General features: G+C 47.8%; 1 long non-coding RNA gene across 1 annotated transcript in view; it reads right to left on the reverse strand.

The window, feature by feature from the left end:
* LOC137222105 (uncharacterized) overlaps positions 1-12,154 on the reverse strand; it is a 40,814-nt gene that overhangs the window by 20,130 nt on the left and 8,530 nt on the right. The window contains exon 3 of the long non-coding RNA XR_010942328.1: positions 9,385-9,504. This is a non-coding gene — a long non-coding RNA (uncharacterized lncRNA). The remainder of the gene's footprint in view (positions 1-9,384; positions 9,505-12,154) is intronic.

Genomic DNA, 12,154 nt, shown 5'->3' on the forward strand with positions numbered 1-12,154 from the left:
CCCTTAGAACAGTGCCTGGCATGTAGTGAGAACTCAGTAAATGTGATGCATAAATGAGAGAACTCTGAAGGCTCTGGACAATTCCTCTCCTTTCTGGGTGGGTCCTGGGCTCCAGCTAGGGGGAAGTGATTCTTTTCTGCTCAGCCAACCTCTTTCCCTTCCACATGAGGCAATTTCCCTTGGAGAATTTCCAGTAACACACAGTGGTGTGCAAATGAAATAAAACATATGAAAGCACTTTGTAATCAGGAAATAACATGATGGTCCTGGCTATCCAAAACCTGCTTATCCTGGGGCTCCTTTCTTGGGACCAGGGCTGTGACTCTGGAAGGACAACGGTGGGAAAAGTTCCTCAGGGGCTCCGTTCTGAGCCCCATCCTCCCACATTTTCCCCCGCCTTTCCTCCCTCTCATCCAAAGAGAATTCCCCATGGCGTGTGCCTCTAATTAGGAGAATGGGGCAGTGGGTGATTCATGGGGAAGTCTGTAGGGCTGCTTGGGGCTTATGACTCACAGCTTCTCATCTAGCAGGAGGGTTAGATCTCTATACTGAATCTCCTGGAAATGTCCTTTGTCAAGGGCTCCAGTGACCACTGGGGATTCTCCCCCACAGAGCTCTCAACAGCACCTTCCTGGCACTTGTCACTCTGTTTAGTTGTCTGTCTGTTGCTCAATATGTACATATGGAAGGAACAAAGAAAGGGAGGCCAGCAGCGAGAGCAGGAGGGAGGGGAGGAGGGGAAGAGGACATCCGACTCCCCGACCAGACTGTGAGCCACTAAGGGCAGGATCGTGCCCTTTTCTGTGTCCCAGCGTAAGGCTTGGCTTCTAGTTGGGGAAGTAATGGTTGAGTGAATGAAGGACTATTTGGGACTCTTGAGGGGCCTTATTCTAGGATATTGCCAGCCTGATAGAACCTCATGGCAGTGGCAGGTGGGGGGCTGGGGCTTGGTATTTATTGTGGATGACACTGTAGAGGCTAAGGCAGATGGTACTGGTTGACATAAAAGCAGTCCAGTCATAAAAGCAGCCCCTTCTGAGCTCTAACTGGTGCCAGGCCCTGCACTGGACACTGGACGCACAGGAATGGACAAGATACGATCCCTGACCTTGGGCTCTCCCAGCAAATGGTGGAGACTGATGTCTTGACCCAGGATTTTAGTGCGGTGGTCTGGGAGCTGGTGGCAAGGTGTGGACTGGACAAGGGAGTGGGGAGGTGCAGGGAGGAGTGGATAGAGGGGAGGAAAAAGAAGAAAAGGCTTTCTGCAGGGGGTGACTCTTGAGCCCTGGAATTCTGGGGACATGACACAGAAAGGACTCCTGTCCTCAGGGGGATGAAGAATGGTCTGAAGCCAATTTATTGTTGTTTACTAGATTTTATGGAAAGAAGAAGGACCCTAGGACTTGTCCCAGGCCCAAACTACTTGCCCTAGGGGTGAATTCTCAAGAGTCCTCACGAGAGTCCGCACGACTATCCTGCTCTTACGCAAAATGGACCAGAGCCCCGCGCCCCCTGTGTTGGGCATCTAAAAGAGTGGGCTCTGTGGGGCACTGAGTGAGGCCAAGGACATGACCCTCGAGGAAGAAAGACTGAAAAGCACTAGCTTGGACCCTGGCTTCCTCTCCATATTCTCATTGGATGAATTCTTTAGGCTGTTCTCATCATGGACCCGAAAACTGCAGAGAGTACAGTGTCCCAAGAAGATGAGATAACACGATTATGACTACCTTGTCCCTACGGCCCAGAGTCAGCCATTCAGGCTCCCACTCACATTGACTTTGGACATGACAGGGCACAGCATTCAACCCTGGTTATTCTACTATGAGCTGCTTCTCTGGTTTGAAGGGCCCTGCAGCCCTTGAAGAGGCAAGACCTGAGTTTCACTCGGGCCATTGCTCATCCTACTATAAGTTCTATGAGAGACTGGGGACAACTTTATTTCTGATATCTCTGGCCAGAGCTAGTGCCCAATATAGCCATGATAGCTCAGGGTCAGAAAAGAAAGATAAAGGAAGTCTCATTTATTGAGCTCCTACTATGACTATTGCTTTCCGTATGTGGTTTATTTAATGCTCTCATCTGGCCTCTTCATCAGGGCTTATTATTATTGCCATGTCACAAGGAGTAGTAACTGAGGCCTGGAAAAGTAGAGGATTTGCTTAGAGCCACAAGTTGGGCTGAACTCAGTGTCCAAGGCCCAAGTCCGGCAAGGTCTTTCCACTGCACCAAGCAAGATAAGGGTGAGCCCTGCCCTCATTCTGGGGCCCACCATCGCTCTTTAAGTTTGGAGAAGGCGGAAAGTACTGATGATGACTACTAGATGAGGCTCCCCACGCCCCCAGGGCTCCTGGGAAGGGGCTTTATGTATCCTTGTATCCTCAGCGCTTTCAGTAAATACACAGACCATGATTAAACTGTCTAGGACATAGATAGCTGGTTGCCACTAGTATTTGGTTTTCCTTTCTTCTTTAGTAATAGATTTTTAGTTAGGTATGTGTCTTACAGTTCCCTCCCTCGCAGCCAGGTGTGGCCATTTGGATAAGTCAGGCCTAAGGTGTGTGCAACTTCCAGAGAGTGTCGTTAAAGAGAAGGGGATTTCTTTTCTTCCCCCTTTCCTTCTTCTTGTTGTCTGGAATACTGGTGTGATGGCTGGAGCTGAGGCAGCTATTTAAAACCATGAAGCAATACTGGGAATGATGGCAGAGCAGCAAGATAGAAGGAGTCTTGGTCCCTGAGGACTGTTGGGAGATAATTCTCCGTGGCATTTTTACAACTTTTGTGACATCTTTTAAATGAAATTATTTCTTTTCAAGAGTTGTTTTAAGGCAAATAGCCTGGGGAAACTAAGATCGTGTCTTCTGGAACAGAGAACAGATTTGTTTCCTGAGCAGGATAATAGAGATAATGTTATTTTCCAGGGCAAATGTTGGCTAGATTTGCTAGCAGCATCTTAGAAGATTAGGATTTTCCTAAACCCAGTGTGCCTTAGCTCTGACACAAACCTACTGTGTGCACAGCATCCACCTGGGCCTACTGCACTGGCCCCATGGAACTTGGGGGGCAAGGGGAACCAGTGCAAATATGAACCTCATGCTGCCCGCTGTGCTGTAATAAAGTCCCTTGTCCTGTGTCTTCTGCAAGCATCTATGAAACTGTGGTCAGCTTACTTGTTAGTTTGCAAGTAGGAAGGAATTCTCAGGCCTTCATGCTTCTGACAAGGATTTCATGGAGCACAGCAATAAGCCCTGGTGGGATTTTTCCCCCCTTTTTTCTAACTTTATTGAGATACATTTTACCTCAATAAACACCTATTTTAACCTTATGATGTAATGATTTTTGACAAATCTATATAGTTTTATGTGTATATTCAAATTTTAACAAATGTATGCAGAATGTATTATACCTACCAACACAGCCAAACTATAGAGCGTATCCATCATCAAAAATTCCCTCGTGCTTCTTCCCGATCAATCCCTACCTAGGGACATGCTTTCTGTCACCATAGATTAAAATTGTGATTTCTGGATTTCCTATAAATGGAGTCATGTTGTATTCTTTCTGTTGTGTCTGCATTTTTTCAATCAGCATAATTTTTTTTAGATTAGTCCATATTGTTGTCTGTATCAGTAATTAAATTTTTCTTAAATAGATTTTATTTTTTAAAGCCGTTTTAAATTCACAGAAAAACTGAGTGGAAAGCATAGAGAGTTCCCATATACCTCCTTCCCCATACGGGCCCAACCTCCCCCACTATCAACCTACAGCCCCATACTGGGACATTTGTAACAGTGATGATACAGCATTGTCACCCAAAGTCCACAGCTCACATTAGGGATCACCCTCGGTTTTGTACATTCTACGGGTCTGGATAAATGTATAATGACATATCCACCATTATAGTATCTTACAGAGTAGTATCACTCCTTTAAAAATCCTGTGTTCTACCTATTCATCCCTCCCCCTACCCCCAACCCTTGTAAACCACTGATCTTTTTACTGTCTCTACAGTTTAACCTTTTCTAGAATGTCATTTTTTTTTTTTAATAAATTTATTTATTTATTTTTGGCTGCGTTGGGTCTTCGTCGCTGCACGCGGGCTTTCTCTAGCTGCCAGAGTGGGGGCTACTCTTTTTTGCGGTGCGTGGGCCTCTCATTGCAGTGGCTTCTCTTGCTGTGGAGCACCGGCTCTAGAGCGCAGGCTCCAGAGCGTAGGCTCAGTAGCTGTGGCGCACGGGCTTAGCTGCTCCGCGGCATGTGGGATCTTCCTGCACCAGAGCTCGAACCCATATCCCCTGCATTGGCAGGCGGACACTTAACCACGGCACCATCAGGGAAGTCCCTAGAATGTCATTTTTGATTATACAGGATGTAGCTTTTTCACACTGGCTTCTTTCACTTACTAATAAGCATTTAAATTTCCTTCATGTCTAGATGGTTTAAATCCATTGTCTGATGTACCACCATTTATTTATCCTTTCATCTACTCAGGGACATCTTGGTTGCTTCCAACGTTTGGCAATTATGAATAAATTCATAAACTACAAATATAATTCATTTGTAAATGAATGATAAATATTATTCATAAATAATATTATACATAATTATGAATAAGGCTGATCTACGTTTTATGGATATAAGCTTTCAGCTTCTTTAGGTAAATAGCAAAGAGAATGATTGTTGGATTTTATTGTAAGAGCATGTTTAGTTTTGTAAGAGACCGACAAATTGTCTTCCAAAGTGGCTGTACCATTGCCTTCCCACCAGAAATGAATGAGAGTTCCTGTTGCTTCATATCCTTGCCAGCATTTGGCATTGTTAGTGTTTTGGTTTTTTAAAAAAATATATTTATTTGTTTATTTATTTATTTTTGACTGTGTCGGGTCTTAGTTGCGGCACTCAGGATCTTGCTTTGCGGTGCTTGGGCTTTTCTCTAGCTGTGGCGCACGGGCTTAGTTGCCCCGCGGCACGTGAGATCTTAGTTCTCCGACCAGGGATGGAACCCGTGTCCCCTGCGTTGGAAGGCAGATTCTTTACCACTGGACCACCAGGGAAGTCCCGGTATTGTTAGTGTTTTGGATTTTGGCCATTCTAATAGGCATGTAGTGGTATTTTGTGTGTTTTTAAAAAAATATTTATTTATTTATTTTGGCTGCACCGGGTCTCAGTGGCAGCATGTAGGATCTTTGTTGCGGCATGCATGAGGAATCCAGCTCCCCAACCAAGGATCAAACCCGGGCCCCATGCATTGGGAGCACAGAGTCTCACCCACTGGACCACCAGGGAGGTCCCTTTGTTTTTGTTTTTAATTGAAGTACAGTTGATGTACAGTATTATATAAGTTACAGGTGTACAATAGAGTGATTCACAATTTTTAAGGTTATTCTCCATTTATAGTTAGTTAAAAATATTGACTATATTTCCTGTGTTTTACAATATATCCTTGTAGCTTATTTTGGTAACTTAATTTAACTTGCGATTCCCTAATGACATATGATGTTGGGTATCTTTTCATGTGCTTATTTGCCATCTTTTTTTAAAATTAATTAATTAATTAATTTATTTATTTTTGGCTGCATTGGGTCTTCATTGCCGCCCACGGGCTTGTTGTGGCGAGCGGGGGCTACTCTTCATTGCGGTGCGTGGGCTTCTCATCGCGGTGGCTTCTCTTGCTGCGGAGCACAGGCTCTAGGCACGCCGGCTTCAGTAGTTGTGGCGCGTGGGTTTAGCTGCTCCGCAGCATGTGGGATCTTCCTGGACCAGGGATCGAACCCGTGACCCCTGCATTGGCAGACAGATTCTTAACCACTGCGCCACCAGCGAAGTCCCCTATTTGCCATTTTTATATCTATCTTCTTCTGTTCAGGTCTTTTGCCCATTTAAAAAATCAGGTTGTTTTCTTACTGTTGATATTTGAGTATTTTGGATAACAGTCCTTTATCAGTTGTGTCTTTCAGAACTATTTTCTCCCAGTCTGTGGCTTGTCTCTGGTGGGCTTTTCTGTGTGAGAGAAAACTATATTTCTATATTCCTATGTTGTTTAAGCCACTGTTATGCTGGGCTTTTCTTGCACCTGAACTTAATTCTAACTAATACCTGAAGGCATACTTCTGCTTAGACCCTTCCAGGGGCTTCCTATCATATCCGGAATAAAACCCAACTCTTTCCATGGCCTCCATGGCCTCAAGTAGTCTGGTCCCTGGCAGAGCAGTTAAGAGCAAGGCCTCTGGAACCAGGGTTCAGGCTAGAGTGGGAGTGGGGTTGGGGGAGCCCAACTGGGACTCGACTTCCTGCCTCAGCGCTCGGGGCTTGTCAAACCCTGGCAGGCAGCTCTCCTTCCTCTGCTTTTCCACAGAACAAAGATGTGGGCTCCACTCCTTGGAGGGCTGTTTCCGGAACACACTCCTCCTGCTTTTTTTTTTTTTTTTTTTTTTCGGTACGCGGGTCTCTCACTGCCATGGCCTCTCCCGCTGCGGAGCACAGGCTCCGGACGCGCAGGCTCAGCGGCCATGGCTCACGGGCCCAGCCGCTCCACGGCATGTGGGATCTTCCCAGACCGGGGCACGAACCCGTGTCCCCTGCATCGGCAGGCGGACTCTCAACCACTGCGCCACCAGGGAAGCCCCTCCTCCTGCTTCTGTTTCCCTCCCAGAAAGCAGGCAAGCAGGCCAGGGTGGGATATGGGCAGGCAAGCAGGCCAGGGTGGGATATGGGCAGCAGCACACCAGTCGGTGTGTCTGCTCCAGCATGTGGCGATGCCCCAGGTGTACCAGCCTCCAGCCCTGGACCCTCTCCAGGCAGAGCACCTTTGCTTCCTGCTCCCACCTTAGACCAGGGCTGTGAGGCTCAGGCTGGGAGGCTGGGCAGGAATCTGGAGGGGATGCCCACAAGTGTCCCCAGGCGTCCTCTCTCTCTGTTGGCCTTGGACTCTCACTGACTTGATGGGAGGCAGGTAGGGGGGAGATATCAAATCTTGGGAATAGTAGGTAGTTAGAAAATAGCTTGAAAATGCATATTCATCCTTTTTTTTTCTTTCTTTTTTAACCCCGGGTACCAATAGCAAAAAGCAAAAATCTTCTTAGCATTTGCCAGGTGGAGGGGTTGTAGAGAAATCGAAGCAAAGGTATTAAAGATTTGGAAACACTGCCTTAATTAAGAATGTAGAGACAATTGAGTAGTGAAAATAGACGCTTGGTGTGTATGCGTGTGGCTGTTTTGTGTGTGCTGAAGTGTGCATTGAGGTAGGTGGGCAGGGAGGGGGCAGTATGTGTCCCTGCTTGTGTGAGCACCACTGAGGCCCTCGTATGACTGTCCAGGTGTGAACGCAGGCGATGTGCTGTCTTGTCTGGATGGAGGGGAAGGACATGCCATGGGGTAGAGGAAGGAACATCTCTGGGTGGCAGGCCAGGTTGGTCCTGGCCTTTTTTGTGTCCGCTGCCCTTGGTCGGCAGGACCAGTAGAGCTCATGGTCATTTAAGGTGCTGGCTGGATCAGGCAGCTCGCTGGGTGGCAGGCCACCTGGGGCCCAGATGGTGCAGGCCTTCCAGGGGGCTGTGGGAGCTATTTTTAGTGGCCTGGGCTGATTCCCAAATCCTGCTATTTCTGGCACTAGAAGATTGCCCTGAAGGATGTGGAAAATTTTCATGTTGAGAATGTCTGGTTTCTCTTTGGCTATGCAAGGGCACAGTAGGGAGACCAGGACAAAGGGCTTGAGGCCTGAGGGTTTCTGGGATAATTCACCAGCACTGAGAGCATGAAATGGCCATTTTCCTACCCTTTGGAGAGGAGTATGGACTTTTAAAAACACCAGTGTCATGATGGCTGACCATCCCTGCCGGTTTGCCTAGGGTGTCCCTGTTTGAGCACTGAAAGTCTGGCATCCAGGACACCCTTCAGACCCAGACAAAATGGGACAGTTGGTGACCTGAACTCCATTTCAGCCCCTTTTAGTTCTAGAAGTGAAATTAATAAGAATAAGAAAACCACCTGCATCATCTTCCAGAATGTTCACCATCACCCTATACGGTAGGCACTGTTATCATCTCCATTTTACACATGAGGAAACTGAGGTGAAGCAACTTGCCCATTGCAGAACAGGGAGCTGAGTAAGGGCGCCAGGGTCTGAATTCTGCTGTTCTGGGGCCTGAGTCCCCCAATTATGTTGCCTGGAAAAAGGATGGTTTTGGACCCAAGAAAACCAGGGTTCAGTCACTTCCTAGCCAGACACTTAACTTGGGATAAATAATATCTATTTGGTCAAGTTGTCATGAGGGTTAATTGAGAGACTGTCATTACAGGAGGCCTGACACTAGTAGGTGCTCAGGAAGTGATGGCTCTGTTCCCCACTGCTTGTCCCTTTCGGGGTGGCAAGACCTGGTCACGTAAATCCACTGTCTGAGTGGTCCTCAGGCCACCCCTTGCAGGCTGCACAGCGGGGCACCTGGGTAGAGGTGATGGGAGGCAGGTAGGGGGGAGATATCAAATCTTGGGAATAGTAGGTAGTTAGAAAATAGTTTGAAAATGCATATTTTCAAGGGCCCGGGTTCTGCCCTATTTGCCCGAGGCATCCTGGCTGCCTCTGGCCTCCACTTTGCTCAGCCGTCGAATGGGCAACTGAGCCCACCCAGACGGGGCGGGAAGTTTCAGGGAAGCTGGTGCCTCCGTCCCGGCCCGCATGGGAGCCCCGTCCCCAATCAGGTCAGGAGCCGAATCACGCCGTCAGGGCTGTGGGGCCGGGCGACTGGACGCCGCCGGAGGTGCGGACGTGCGTGCGTGCGCGCGCGCGCTAGGCCCGGCACGAGAGGAATGCACCAGCGCCCAGACGCTCTGTTCCTTCCGCAGGCGAGTCAGCGCCCAGCAGGAAGGGTCGCCTCGCGTTCCCAGCCGCCCCCTCCGGGCTGGGGAAGTGGCCAAACAATAGGGCCGCCCTTAGTGACCGCGCTGGTGTGTGTGTGTGTGTGTGTGTGTGTGTGTGTGTGTGCGCGCGCGCGCGCGCACTGGGGTGTGTGTGTGTGTGTATCCTGAAGGGGGAGAGCTGGGAGAACAGGGAGAGGACCCCTTACTGGGTTTCCCCAGGCGTCAGGCCCCTGGCTGCATTATCTCATGTAGTTCCCAAAGCACCACACCCCCTCCGCCCCAGGAAGGCACTAGCATCCTCACCGTACAGGAAACAGGCGCAGAGAGGGCCACCCACAGCAAACGGAGTTTGTGCATGGCTAAGGGAAGGCCCTGATGGCTTCTGCCATCTTCCAGCAGTGGGCTTGGGGTGGAGGCTGGGTCGAGGGGTGGGAGGAGGCCGAAAAATCTTGCTGCGTGCCCGGTTCTGCAGTTCACAGAAAGCCTGCATGCACACAGCCTTGACAGGAGAACGGAACTCTCTGCACATACCAGAATAAGTCTGTGAGTTCACCAGCATCCCCATTTTACAGGTGGGGCAACAGAGGCTCAGAGGATGTGCCTTCTCCTACTGCCAGCACACATTTGTTGTACCAAAAAGGATTTGAGCTCCTAAAGAAAGAGAAAGAATCATAATTAATTCTACCTTTCCTATACAGATGGTACCTTAGGGTAACCAAATGGTTGATGAGGGTAAGTTTCTATTTATAGACTTATACGTGCTTTAAAATGTAGGAAAAAATGATAGAATTAGAGAGTCATCACTGGGTAACCCCTAAGGGATGAATTGGGCAGCTACAGCTGCTCGCATCACAAAGAGAGAGTATGAGCCTCCTGATGGAAGGACATGCGGCACCCAGGAAGTAGTCTTGCCCTAAACTCAAACCGGAATCTGATCAGGTCCCTGGATTTGAACAATTTACAGGAGCTACAGGGGACAGAGGAACATGTTAAGTGGCACCTTGGGGAATGCAGTCAGCCAACTTCAGATGTGAGAGACTCTATAGATATAGACTCCTTCTATAGATATAGACTTTCTTCTACAGATAAATTGCAAGAAGAGAGGGAGAGAGAGAGGGAAACAGAAACAATAACTAAGTAAGTAAATGAATAAATGGAGAGGAAATCAACAGAGTACAGGAGATTTGGATCCATATCAACCAACCGCTAGGTGTAGATCTCATTTGGGATTCTGATCTAAACAAATTATAAAACAAATATACAAACAAAAAACTCCAAACATATGAAAACCACATGTGAAATAAGAAATCCAAATAGATCCCTAAGAATCACGTGGTTGGGGGCTAGTGATCTATTTTGAACTGATGCCCCCAGATGGGATTCTTGAGGTCAGGCAGCTTTGAGATGCCTGACTTAGGGTGAAATGGGAACTGCCCCAGGTCACTGCTTCCTCCCTGCTGGGCACTCCTGGCAGATAGGCACTTGCTGGAGTTTGTGGAAGGAGGGAGAGAGGGAGGAGTAGAGAGAGATCATTTTCTCTTTCCTGGCCTCTGCACTCAGGGTCATCTTTCTAAAGTGCATGCATCTTGGAGGTAGCCAGGATCTGACCTTTTTTTTAACCCAGTGTTTAAAATTAGACCCCTTGAGCCAGGGCCTACTGTGACCCTGCTCCCTGGGAAATGGCGTAAACAGCAAGCTCCAGTTGCTGGGATCTAGAGCTTGTGCCCAAATCAGGCGTGGCCCAGGATGGTGACATCCCACACCTCTGAAGACAGCCCTGCTTAAATCCAGCAGTGGCCCTCAGGACTGGATCACAGTGGTGGGCGCTGCGATATGAGAACAGCAATCTGTCCTCTTCCCCCGATGGTCCTTCCATTTTAATTACGGGGAAATGGAGTCACCATGAGCCTTGCCCAAGGTCAAACAGCATTATTATTATTATTAATTCATACATATAAGCTTTAAAAAAAATCTTATTGAAAATGGTTTGCTTTCATTTTAACAGATTAAGTCATGTCCATGGCAAAAGATTCAAAAGTACCCACGTATCTGATGGGTAGTAAGTGACTTCTTTCCACGCCTACCCCGGGTCTTCTAATTCTCCATTCCAGGAACTGATATGATCAGTTTCCCCTGTGTCCTTCAGAGACGGTCTGGCCAGCCTTTCTCAGTGGAGTTTCCTTAATGGCCCATGGGATCATTGTGTGTAAGAAATTAGCCTCTTTCCTCTGCATCCCGAGTGGTACTAGTTATGAACCACCCTCGGATGAACTAAGAATTTTCCCTTATGTCATTTTCCTTGTTCTGTGTCAGATCCTGACCCCCAGCTGGTTAACTAAACAAACTGTTCCATACTTTCCTTTTGCCCTTACTTTATCTTGGAAATGACACATTGTTAGTATGCAGGGAGCTGCCTCTTTGTTACGGCTGTGTGGTACCCATGGTATGGATGCATGTAATTCATTATTCTGCCTCTTCTGGTGGGCATGTAGTTCGTTTCCAGTCTTTTGCTCCTACACATGATGCTTTGGTGTATATTCTCATGCACGTATGTGAGGGCATCTGTGAGGGAAATTCCTAGAGGAACAGGATCTTACTGATCTGTATCAAACCGGTCCTAGTGACCAGGCTTCTGGGACAAGGACAAAAAGTTTTTACAGCCAGTCTGAGAGGAACCTGGACTGGATGTGCAAACAGTCTGGAAGTTAGAGGAGGGGTATAAGAGTTCCAGATGTCTAAGGAAAGGAAGGAACAGTTATCGTGGGCCTACCATGTGTTAGGTATATCGTTATTTAACTCTCATGACAGCCCTGTGAGGTGGGTATCTATTCCTATTTTACTGCAGAAGCTCAGAGAGGTTGAGTCACTTGCCCAGGGACACACAGTGAATAAGTGGCAAAACTGGGATTTGAACTCAAGTGAGTCTGAATCCAAAGCCTGTACCCTTTCTGTTCCACTACCTGATGGGCTGCCCGTGTTTCCAGAATGGCCAAGGGTCAGGCTGGCATGTTGCCCACCTCCAGAGGGTATCACTCACATTGCAGTCTGTTTGCTTGGCATCCCCGGCATTGTGCAGTGCACAGTCTGTGAGAACGCACATGGCAGCCCTGCTGGGATGCCCATGCTCTACTCTCAACAACAACAACAAAACCACTAAACACAACTGCTGCCTTTAAGACCATGGAACAGCAAGCCAGTTGGTTCGTGAATTCTTTCTCTCGTGTGTTATTAATAGTTATTAGTAGATACTAATTTAGTTATTAGTAGATACTGATAACAACAAAGTTGAGAGAGGCTGTTT

The sequence above is a fragment of the Pseudorca crassidens genome, chromosome 3, assembly GCF_039906515.1.
Source record: "Pseudorca crassidens isolate mPseCra1 chromosome 3, mPseCra1.hap1, whole genome shotgun sequence".
NCBI lineage: Eukaryota > Metazoa > Chordata > Mammalia > Artiodactyla > Delphinidae > Pseudorca > Pseudorca crassidens.